The sequence below is a fragment of the Pangasianodon hypophthalmus genome, chromosome 2 (assembly GCF_027358585.1).
Source record: "Pangasianodon hypophthalmus isolate fPanHyp1 chromosome 2, fPanHyp1.pri, whole genome shotgun sequence".
NCBI lineage: Eukaryota > Metazoa > Chordata > Actinopteri > Siluriformes > Pangasiidae > Pangasianodon > Pangasianodon hypophthalmus.
The window spans coordinates 8,388,815-8,401,888 of record NC_069711.1 but is presented as its reverse complement, the minus strand read 5'-3'; the positions used below and the strand labels follow the sequence as shown (position 1 = coordinate 8,401,888).

Below are 13,074 nucleotides of genomic sequence, written 5' to 3'. Positions count from 1 at the left end.
TTTTTACTGAAACTTCACGGATCAATATTAGACATAGATCACAGAAATAACAGAGAAATTGCTGATACATTGCATTATACATTGATTTGTTAATTAATGTATAATTTCAAACAATGTCTTTTATCTGCCTATTTTTTTTATCTGCCTAAACTGAAGATGAAATGTACTTTATGTATTACATGTAGGGTTTGGCAGCATACTATGGTGAGCAAATTTGAAATAGTTATAGAGTCAACTTTAGACAGTATCTATTTTGCAGTAAGTGAAAAGACAGATTAAATGCTATTTGTGATTACAAGTTTTAAATGCTATTTGTGATTACAAGATTACATCGCAATTATAACACAACAGAACACAAAATATCAAAAAATAAAGAAAAGTAAAATAACATTAAATATCACAATTCTAAAATAAACATAAGAAACATAAAATGTCACAATATTTATAAATTCGTCTTTGCAAATTGCAAAATGCAATTTTTTAAAAGAATTTTTACCAAAGTGGCATGTATAATTATCATAAGCCACACACATAATAACAGTGACCTGCTCATTCACATGAAATATTTTAATACAAATGGATGTTAAGAGTAAACTATGTTCTGTTGATTAAAATACTGAATAATATATTTCAAAAGTTTGGCTTCCATTTTACATAACCTTCTATTAATGGGGCCGATGAGCTGTAATATCAACAAACAATTATCTAACCCCCCTGACTAATGGTGACCGACTTAGTGTAACTGACAGCTGCCTGCAAGGGCAGCTATTTGTCTTTAGTGCAAATAGACACTGTCTTAACTTTATAGTTCTTTGAGGTCTTTTCTTGTGATGTAAGTAATAAAATATAGACCAGTGGTTCTCAAATTGCAGTCCATGAAGCAGAGCCAGGGTGTCAGTGACTTTTTAACTTTTGTACAGAGGTGGAAATCACTTCCCATAATTATCAAAGTTGTATAAATTCTTACAGTTATTAGCATATTTGACTGGTCACTTTAATTGAATGGGTTTAATGCAAACCTCAATAACTCAAAAACAAATCTATAAATAATAGCAACCTTGGACCTAAGGTGTCGTGGAAAGTTCAGGAATAAAAAAGCTCCAATAAATAGCCAGAATATCATTGTATCTTTGTATTTGATAATAAGCCTAATATTTGAATAGTTCAAAAAATAAATCTGGGACTGTGGACTTTTTTTCTTTTTAGAGCTAAAGAAGTCCCTGACTACAACCCCTAATAGAGAGTACACCTCTTAATAAGAATATATTACAGTATATTAGTATTTCCCATGCCAACCTGATGCTGAAATGTTTTTGAAAATGTGAAATTATATGATTTTCATACTTTATGCTTCATTCAATTATGCTACATCCCTAAATGCAGCAGTATTTAATATTCAGTTTTGAATGTACAATTAGCATACATGTATTTTTTTATCTTCTTTATTTTCAGATATAAGCATATTATTCAGCAATAAATGAAAATCATGGTATGCCCAACCCAATCATTTGGTGTGAATTAAAGATCATATAATGTAATATTCTTGTTGTTATGAACTTGCTGTAACATTTATTCAAAATCATTACATTTTCTTTCAAATATGTAGCCTAACTTAGACAAATTTAGTTTCATTCATTATTAATTCATTCTAGTGAGATGCAAAATTATTCATATGAATTTAATAAACCTACTCGCACAGTTTATATTATCAGCATGATCTGACAGGCAAGAGTAAACAACATTTCACCACCCAGCAGAGGAAACAGTGTTTTGCATGTACTGTATATTTACACTGTGAAGTGTGAAAATATAAAATGATCATGTCACAAAACACTAAATCTGTCTTTTTTTATATAGGAGGGGAGCAAAGTTTTTCACACTGGATGGGAATAAATTAGGCTGTCTAACCACAGGCTGTGTATGAATGCTTGATTAATCTAAGTGTACTAGCAGGGAGAGGAAAAACACACAGCCACTTTTAATTAGACCCCTGGAGAGATTACCTCAAAAGCACAATCACAATAATTGTTCCTTAAACATTTAAGGATTTGTTTTGTCATCATGTTAGGCACTACAAAATCAAAACCTTTCACAAGGAAAATTTTAAACTTTTAAATCCATTCACTGTATGAAATGGAGTTATTGTATCACTATAATACATTTTGTTCTTGCTAATAAAGATTAGCAGTTTTAAATGCCAGCTCATTGTAAGCCTGATTTTAATTTAGTGTTGATTACAGATTATGTGTCTGAATGTGGAACAGTTTCACTATAGAAGTAGAGAATAGTAGATTTAACAGGTGACATTCATTGTAATATCAGAAGTTGTTCATTGTAGTGTAAATGTAACAAAATCTACTGTATATTCCAAAAATTCTCCACTTTCCTCCATATGTATTGAAGTGAAGTGAAGTGACTTGTGGCCAAGTATGGTGACCCATACTAGGAATTTGTGCTCTGCATTTAACCCATCCAAGTGCACACACACAGTAGTGAACACAAACACACACACCGTGAACACACACCCGGAGCAGTGGGCAGCCTTTTTTGCTGCGGCGCCCGGGGAGCAGTTGGGGGTTCGGTGCTTTGCTCAAGGGTCTCACGTCAGTCGTGGTATTGAGGGTGGAAGAGAGCGCTGGTCATTCACTCCCCCCACCTACAATCGATTACTAGTGCAGTATATCGCAAGGTTAAACATGGTTCTACAACTAAGTGTGTACTTCCTTATGTTCTACTGTTCTTAAACAAACTGGGACCGTTTCCTTCAGAACTAGTGTTGATACTGTGCTTTATTGAGGATGAGAATCGCTCAAAGTTCTGATACTATTTCTACTGAGGATAAAAATCACTTGGAATACTGATATTGTTCTCCATTGGGTATAGGTTGCTCAAGGTGCTGATACCATTCTTTACTAAGGATAAGAATTGGCCAAACGCCTGATACTCTACTCTTTTGTGGAGGAGAAACAAACAAACTCACCACAAAGCGATGAAGCAACATTCAGTCTGAAAATCTGGAGATGTTCCTTTTAGTGCAGCCAACGGGGCCACTGTGCACGTAGAATTTAATGGGAAAAGGTGCCTCTTGAGCTGTATTCATGTTTGTGTGCACAGTCACTTATTTTAACCAATGGCCTAACCTGTCTTTAGAAACAGCTGGTCTTTGAACCTCCAGCTGGCAGTCACTTCTACATAACACTTGGGGGCCCTTGCTGGACTCAGGGCTGGCCTGGAAAAGCTGATAGGTTTATTAACATGCTGTGGTGCCAGGAAAGCTTAGCCACAGTGTGACATGATTGAACTCTGGTCTTCAACACAGGCAGTGTGTGCTGATAGATAAGGCAAGCTATACACAGACTTATCTGGCCATAGTGATAGCCAGGAAGAAAGCTGTCTTAACTGTCTAGACCCCACAGTGGCCTCTGCTGATCGCTCTGCGTTTCACTGACCCAGCCGCAATATACTGATGTCATTTCTCACAGAAAACAGCAACTGGTCACAAACTATATTTTAGACAATTAGACATTACATTTTTCTTTTAATATTACATTTCAGTTTTTCTTTTAATATTACATTTAAGGTTTTATACACATTAAACATACTTTAATGCAACAAATGCCCCAGCCTTCAGGGTGTTCTGTTGTGTAACCCACTGTTGTATACTGTATGATTTATCATGCAATTGCAGGATATTGCCTTTGCTTGAAAATAATGTTTTCTGAGGTCTTACTTTTAATGTCTACACTGGAAAGGAAAACTTGCAGTCATTCGTGGAGTTATAATTTGCTGCAAGCTGATGCATATTGTTATATTGAGTTACCTCATCAGAAGTGGAAAGCTGAAGAGAGGGGAGTGCATCAAATGGTGTGACAGTGATAACATTACAGTGTGCAGGTAGAGGGATCCGAAAAAATGTTTTCTTCATTTTATCTAACACTTTTGGGCAAGAAATGAAAAAGCCATGCTTCAAATTCATACCTCGATCTTGTTGATTACAATTCTAAAATGGGTGGAGATGATGAAATACTACATTATTGGACATACTGGAACTAACTGATATTAGCATATTATTGTTTCAGTATTTTAGCCTCAGTTCATTCTTTATCCCTCTTCCTTATGTAATATGTATTTATAATTAATTATAAACACTACTAAACAAAGGATTAATTGAGAGACATTTTACACATGTATGTTTCATGGATTCAAATGACAAGTGGCACAAAATGGCTTAGCACCGAATCCAGATCCCAGTGTGGGACATACATCTTTAAGTATATTCAGAAAGAGATGCTTCTAGCTGACTCTGAAACAAATGCTAAAATGTATATGATATACATATTGTTTATGTATATGATGCTTATATAAACATATAATTTGGGATTATAGACTGGTTATGTTTGAGCCATATTTATACATTATATAATTCATAGTAAACAAATTTTATGAAAATCAAATTTCATGAATAAAAGTTTAAATTGTCTATTGCATATAATATGAATAACATTTATAAAATAATTAAGATTTTTAAAATTTATTTATTTATTTATTTATATTAATTTTAGGAATACTTCTGTGTGGGTGACAGCTTGATAAAAGAAACTTTTTTAGAACATGGGGAGAATAATAATTTTTCATTATTAAATTAATCAAAGTTTAAATGAGACATTTAAAGTCTGTTTCCTAGTGACTTTTTCTGGTGGTCTTGAAACATGGCCATCAGGTTAAACAATTCATATGCTTCCATAACCATATAATTTCAAAATGAAACATGACTAACACTGAGACCAGTACTGAACATAAATAGCTGTGGTGTTGTGCCTTTGCACTTGTCTTGGTTGTGGATTAATGGATTTGCACTGCGTGTTTATGGAAATATGTATAGATTATGTATTTAGGTGTATGTAGCCTGTGTATTTACAGTCCCATGTTGTTCAGCTACTGCAGTGCCACAGTCTTTGAGGATCATTAAAGTACATTCATTTGCTGTATCTACAGTATTGCATTTCATAAAATTGTTCAATCTCTCCATCTTTACAGCACTGAGACACAGAGAGAGACCTGAGAACAGCTCTCTCAGGTTTCAGGCTGTGGATTGGAGTCTTAGCTTCTTCCCCCCTACCCACCCCACACTGTGGAGAAAGATTAAATTTTGATTAATTTCTGCCATCTTCAGCCGGTGGCTCCAGCCTAGTTTCAGGGATGATGATAGCATTGCTGTAATCCGGAGTGGAGCCAGAAGGTCAACTAAACCCTGCTTGTCTATGAAAGTCTATACTACTGATATATGCAGTTTGAGGAAAAATGAGGCATGTGAAGATAAGCTTTTGCCTAATATGATAAGTGATAGTCCACCCAGACATTGTGGTCTTCCCTAAGATGTCAAAATGTTTGCTGGAATAATTATATTAATTATTGTTCCATTATGGCATGGAGGCTGAATGGTTATATCAGCTTACATAAGCTGTAAGAGGTTTTGAGTGTATGTACACTTATGGTGTTTCTTAATCCCAACCCCGGTGCATATTTAGACTATTCCTATTCTAACACACCTGCCAACCCCAGGAAATGCCATTTGTACCATATACCACATTCCCCTTGGAATTCTATTCACTGTTCATAGGGACATGACATGTGCTAGAATGTCTAATTAGCCTCTTGGTATTGCCATTCAGGCTCTCTCCTCTGTGAATGTGGTTTTTTTTTCACAGTTTTGAAAGGCTACCTGGTGATTTTCGAAGCTCCTTACCTGGCTCAAGTTGACCTTGTCAGTGATATTTCTGTCTGTGCACCTGGGGGCATCCTGCAGACATTGCTGCCAGTTCTGGCAAGTGGAGACATGAAGGGTTGCCTTGGAAACAGGGCCTCTGGAAAAGGGACATGCAGCAGATTCTTGGAACACAAAACACCTTCCATCATTTTCAAAGGTAAACAAAAACTGCTATGGCAATCTTGGTATCATGTGTTTATTAAATGACTTTAAATATACATATGCATATGCATATATAAACAGTACAGACGTTTTATCCACAGAAATGTCTGCAAAATGAGGTAATTACAAGAAATACTACAGTAACAATTTTTGTTTTAAGTCTGTACTCAAAGGACTTAAAATTGAACTGATACAATGAGGTCAAAGTGCAAAGTTGGCTTTATTTTGACACTATTTACTTGTGAATTAAATGAACTGGACTATAGGAATGTATGTGAATTAAATGTACTGAACATAGGAATATAGATGTTTTAATGACAGTACCAAAATTTTACGAAAATCGGGGGAGTTGCCCTCAGTGCTGCCTGGAAATACAGTACATTCAGTATTTTTTAAAATCCATCTGACATTGACATAACATTGACATTGACATATGACATAACATTGTCCTGTTAGTTTTTGTTGTTTTCAGTGGGATATTTTTAGTGAGAGGATCAGCAATAACTGCAAAGAAAAAAAAGAAAGAAAAAAGAAAACAAAACAAAAAAAAAGAAAAAAGCCCATAATAACGTCAGAAAATATTATAATTAAATTCTAAGCATTTCACGCTGTGTTCTCTCCTGACAAAACCAATTTAAACCACATAAATATAATTCTGGATCATTTATAAATAAGGATGCTAGACAAGCTTAATTTCATCAGACCTCCATTTTTTCATTCAAATGTCAACATATAGCTGAAGGTATGCCAAGTATACCACTTTCTATAGAGTGATGTTATCAGTGTCACCAATATAGTTGAAAGTATGGTAATTTCCAAGAAGGTCTTTCTTAATTTGGCAGTGTTACCTGTGTCTTCTACCTACACGTCAATGAAGATGTGAAAACATTTGCAATTCTTGACTTTCTTGACTCAGTAATCATGTTTTTTATTTTTAACAAGTAAGAAAAAAAAAATCCTACGCACTCTAGCTTGTCCAGGCTAATTTTGCCTCCACATGTTTGACAGATGATGTGGTATGTTTTGGATAATGAGCCTGTCCTTTCTTTCTCCATACTCTTCTGTGTAATCTTGGTTTGTCCAAAGAATCTTGTTTCAAAACTGGGCAGGATTTATAGTTAGATGTTTTCTAGCAAAGTCTCATCTGGCCTTTCTGTACTTGAGTGTTACCAGTGGTGTGCATCTTGAGGTAAACTGTCTGTATTTACATTCATGAAGGCCTCTCTTGATTGTAGACTTTGACAGTGATATACCTGCCTCCTCCAGAGTGTTCTTGACTTGGCTAGATGTTATGAAGGGGTTTTTCTTCAACAAGGAGAGAATTCTGCGATCATCCACTTTTGTTGTCTTCCGTGGTCTTCCAGGCCTTCTGGTGTTGCTGCGCCAGTGCAGTCCTTCTTTTTAAGAATGTACCAAATTGTTGATTTGGTCACTCCTAAAGTTTCTGCTGTCTCTCTGATAGGTCTTTTCAGCCTAATAATGGCCTCCTTCATTTGCATTGACTCCTCTTTGGGCCGTATATTGAGAGTTCCCATGAACAGATACCAAATGCATATTCAGCGCTTGGAATCAACTCCAGAACTTTTATCTCCTTAATTTGTCATAATAAGGAAATATGTATATATATGTATATAAATATAGTTAGGTCTGAAAGTATTTGGACAATGACAGAGTTTTTTTATTTTTTGATGGCAAAATCACAAAATCCTTTTACAATGGATTTGAAATAAAACAGTCAAGATGTGATCGAACTTTCAGCTTTATTTTAAGAGGTTCCACAAAATATGGCATTTACCATTTAGGAATTGCAGCCATTTTAAGCAAAGTACTTCTATTTCCAGGGGCTCAAAGGTATTTGGACAATTGACTGATAAGAAGTTAATTGACCAGGTGCGGTCCATTCCCTCATTACTTCAAGACAAATGAAGCAGATAAAAGGTCTGGAGTTGAGTTGGCATTTGGCAGCTGTTCGACTGGAGCTACCAATATGAAGTCCAAGGAGATCTCAATGCAAGTGAAGGAGGCCATCATTAGGCTGACAAAAAACAACATAAATCTATAAGAGAGATAGCAAAAACCTTAGGTGTGGCCAAATCAACAGCTGGGTACATTCTTAAAAAGAAAAAAAGCACTGGTGAGCTCAACAACATTGAAAGGCCTGGAAGACCATGGAAGACAACTAAAGTGGATGATCGCAGAATCCTTTCCCTGGCCAAGAAAAACTCCTTCACAACATCAACAGAAGTCAAGAATACTCTGGAGAAGGTAGGCGTATCATGTCAAAATCTACAATCAAGAGACGCCTTCATGAATGTAAATACAGAGGGTTTACAACAAGGTGCAAACCACTGGTAACATTCAAGAACAGGAAAGCCAGATTAGACTTTGCCAGAAAACATCTAAAAAGCCTCCCATGTTCTGGAATAAGATTCTTTGGGCTGATGAAACCAAGATTAACTTGTACTAGAATGATGGGAAGAGAAAAGTATGGCAAAAGAAAGGAACAGCTCATGATCCAAAGTATACCACATCATGTGTCAAACATGGTGGAGGCAGTGTTATGGCATGGGCATGTATGGCTGCCAATGGAACAGGCTAACTGGTGTTTATTGATGATGTGACTGCTGACAGAAGTAGCTAGATGAATTCTGAGGTGTATAGGGCTATACTCTCTGCTCAGATTCAGTCAAATGCTACAAAACTGATTGGACGCCGCTTCACAGTGCAGGTGGATAATGACCCTAAACATACTGTGAAAGCAACTCAAGACTTTTTGAAGGCAAAGAAATGGAATATTCTTCAATGGCCAAGTCAGTTGCCTGATCTCAACCCAATAGAGCATGCTTTTCACTTACTGAACACAAGACTGAAGGCAGAAAGACCCACGAACAGGCAGCAACTGAAGGTGGCTGCAGTGAAGGCCTGGCAAAGCATCTCCAGGGAGGAAACTCAGGATTTGGTGATGTCTCCATACTTCAGGCAGTCATTGACTGCAAAGGATTTTCATCGAAGTATTAAAATTATGGTTATATTTACAATTATGTCACTTTGTCCAAATATCTTTGAGCCCCTGAAAATGGAGGTACTTTGTTGAAAATGGCTGTAATTCCTAAATGGTAAATGCCATATTTTTGTGGAACCTCTTAAAATAAAGCTGAAAGTCTACACTTCGATCACATCTTGATTATTTTATTTCAAATCCATTGTGGTGGTGTATAAAGGCAAAATCACAAAAACTGTCATTGTCCAAATTCTTCCAGACCTGACTATATATATATATCTATGTATATATAGTAAATATAAGCTGTGGTAAAGTTTTTTTTTTCTACTTATTGTTTGTTTTTTGTGATTTGAGTATAATGTTTAAGAATACTTTTCCAACATATTTGAAACTAGTTACATTAACTTTATAAATTGGAGTCAAATTATTCAGTTAGACTAAAATTACAAATTAGAGTCGGATATTTAAGATTAGAATAAGATTACCACCATCAATGGTTTTAGTACTGCAAATTCACAGTTGAATTAACCCATTGTGTTTTGATTTCCGATTGGGATTTTCCATGGTGATAAGGCACTATAGGCATTACGGAGATACAAAAATATCACTAACTGAAAGCATGAATGTAGCCTATGGCATATTTTGCTTTACACATATAGCCAACGGCTGTGTCTGGCTGAGAGTTTTATTTCATTTCTGCTTTAATGGATACATGCTAATTTGGTTAGCTATGTTTGTTAACCTCTTCTCAATGGCAGAGTGATTCGAATCAGTTGAATATTTTGTGTCAATGAAAAAAAAAGTGGAGTGTCCAATTCCATGCTTTATCACAATGGGGAAGTAAATAGGAGCTGCAAATGTCAGCACTGCCACATTAATATTGACATGCATTATATGATCAAATAAAGTGGTGCTCAAATGCTGAAACCTCTGGCGAAAATGGGCCTTAAAGAGATTTTCTTAGTGGTTGGTCCACTGGCTGGTGATTTTCTAACAGTCATACTGAATTGTTTTCATTAGTGGCTGTTGCACTGTTGTTGAAGCCAATGTCCTTTTCATTCTTAAGCACTAACGGTAAGAATTACAATTACGAATAAGAAAAAGAACGAGTAAAAGAGTAAGATTAACAAAATGTAAGAATTACAAGGCATTAAGACTGTGTGATGATGATGATGAGGATGATTTTTTTTCTTAGTGTCATAGAATCTACTGGAGGCCTAAACCTAAAAAGTTTGGCCCCTGACAAAAGCCTCCTTACACCATGCTGGATTATCCTTGTATGCACAATACTTCAAGACATTAGTCCTTGGTCAGCTGTTCTTTTTCTCCCAGCTGGATTTGTGATATTTTCTGACATTTAAAAATATCATGGTGCCTGGAGAATATCCATAGCAACACTACCAAAATACATAGCAATAATTAAAATGTAGAAATGATAAATTACATTGTCAATTTTTACATTAAATATTTACTTAATCCATTAAGACACATTAGGCGATAACATCTGGGAAACAGTCTTCAAGATAAAGTGCCTTAGGTTCATTAGCAATGCAGATCTGTCCCTCGAACCATACCAGTTGGTGGTCAATGGCCACTCTTTATACTGCTGCTCTGGTAAAATGGCAAGGAACAGCAAGCAACCATATTGAGCCAGCCATCCCTGACTCTGCATCATTAGGATCTCTAGCTGCTCTGCTGAGGGACAAGAAAACTGGAGTTCTGGATGGCAACTTCCAGCTGGTTTTGTTGGCGTTGGACACGCGGTGACAACAGAAGATGTTGTTTATTTATTGTCTGCATCTCCACGCAGGCTAGCAGTGACCTCAGTCGGACAGTCTGATGTTGGGGGGCAGGCACAGTCGAGTTGAGTCCTCAATTCTGTTGCCTCTCTTGCTGTGTGTGCCTCTCTTAGCTGCATCACAAAAGTGTGTGGGCCTGGACGAGCCCGGTGTGTGTCGTTTTTTAAATCTGCAAGAGCTGCTGTTACATCTGCATATGCCTCCTTACAGACATGGAACTCCCACCTCAGGGCCCCAATCTCAGCATTCTGCCTCGCTAGCTCAGGCCTCAAGTCCTCCACCACATTTTCTCTCTTGGTGTCCAGTGTTTGAAACTTGTTCAAACACAACACTTGCATCTATTGGAAGAAGGCGCTTTGTATTAATACACTATATGCATTGTATTATACACTAATAACAGGGAATTTACTGCTTTTTCTGGACTGTGCACTTTTTTTGCTTCATCCACCACTCTGCTGTTGGTTTAGGGAGGGGGGTCTGTTTTCCACCAACGGTGTCTGTCAAAATAGTGGAATGATTACAACATTGCATTTCATAGGTAATATGAAAACAATAACCAATGTCAATATAATCTTTTTTTATAGGCATTTTGAATTATCACCTTCTTTGTGTTCCTTAGCCTGCCACCATAAAACAATGCGGTGTACATTTTCACCTCACTGAAATGGTACAGGTACTCTTTAGTTTGTCTTGATTTAGTAATGTGGCACACGTCACCCTTAAGTACTGTAGGTCTAGGTGGCTTAGACTGAAATTGGGGGAAAATCTGTGGATGCACAGGAAAATATTTATAATGGTTTATATTTTTATCTATGTACAAATTGTATGGATTTTTATGAAAGTTTATATTATTATGAATGTTCTTGATGATTTACACACCAGTGTTTTATTGAGAAATAATTTTTTACATTGCAAACAGTATTGATATAAGCAGTTATCAATGTTTTTAAAATACTGTAATTATATTTTGTCTTGTGCTAGCAGATTTGAAGAAATGTCAGAAACCCCTCTGTGTCAACATTTTTTTTCTAAGATCATCAAGATAGCATTCCCAGTACCTTATTTTAGGTGTTAAATTTTAAGACAATTTTCAATTTTAAGATATTCCAACCTTTTGACCTTGTGGCCCACTTTACCTGACATAAGCCTACACAAAGGTGTGAATTACAGTAGAATGCATTTGATGATAAACTTAGTCACATTATAATGAACAAGACAGCAAAATTATTATTAATTTATCATTATACCTTAATCCATGATAAATGTTTTTGGTATTTCAACGCATTGTTAAATGTTCAAAAAATTTTAGATATTCTAATACATTTAGAAAGAAATGTTAAAAAACATTTAGAAGAAAACATTCAGATATCTGGTAACAACGCTGGAGGCATGTTTCATGATTAATTCTCAAATGGCTTTTACAAAATCCACTCATATGACTACATTGCTGCAATTTATTAATGAATAGTTAATAATTTATTAATGAATAATGAATAATTTATTAATGGATAATTAATAAATGTCTACTCAGTTTATTAATGAATGAGAAAAATAGAAGGCAGTACACTTATTTAAAGGCTCTCAAAAGTTTATTGTTGTATATAATACTGTATGTAAAGCTGGCCCTCACCAAATGGCCTATAGCCTACTGTTTCTCTTGAAATGCCTCTTAATGAATAGCTGCATAATTGTGTGATTTGTAATACATTACACCACTTCTTTGAAATCAATTCATCATTTCAATTGCACAATTATCATAACATTTAGTACCACATTAAATGATGGTGCAGCCTCTATAGAATGGCAACTACTTATAGTCCTACTCTTGGAGCTTGGGATTTAAAAAAGTCTTTCTAAAAGACATTCAGCCATGACGAAGATCTCTCCTGAGATTAGTGACAAGATGAGGTCTATGTGGACACTTCCTGGCTGACATCAGGGATTTCTTGTTGCAGTCAGGTGTGTGTGTCTCCAACAGCATGATTAAACGATATTGTCGTTGTCAGACTCCTGCAACTAAAAAACCAACTGTACTGAAATGAACATGTATGGGTAAGCTTCTTTCCTCGATCCAGCTGATGCGTACAGTATATAATCTTGATCAAGCTGATATCATACACAACTTTGTGTGTGTTTGTTTATAGTGTAGCACTACAAGCTCTTGATGATATACTGAATGAGGATGATGAGCAGAATGCTAGAAATATTCAGAGTAAGCTTCAGTCCTGATTGCAATTGTGAGTATCAACCAGCACCATCAAGAGACGCATAAAGCAACTAGGGTGGACATACACAGCAAAGCCCTGTCAGCAGAACGTTAATGTGCAATGCTGCTTATAGATTTA

The 13,074-nt window shown here is 35.9% G+C and overlaps 1 long non-coding RNA gene across 2 annotated transcripts in view; it reads left to right on the top strand.

Annotated features, from left to right (window-relative positions):
• Window positions 1-13,074, top strand: part of LOC128317199 (uncharacterized) — a 74,261-nt gene that overhangs the window by 20,854 nt on the left and 40,333 nt on the right. Inside the window, exons 2-3 of one of the 2 annotated variants that reach the window (XR_008300734.1) lie at window positions 5,709-5,924; window positions 8,653-9,438. This is a non-coding gene — a long non-coding RNA (uncharacterized LOC128317199). Of the gene's footprint in view, window positions 1-5,708; window positions 5,925-8,652; window positions 9,439-13,074 lie in introns of those variants that run through there. The other variant, XR_008300733.1, reaches the window with a different exon arrangement.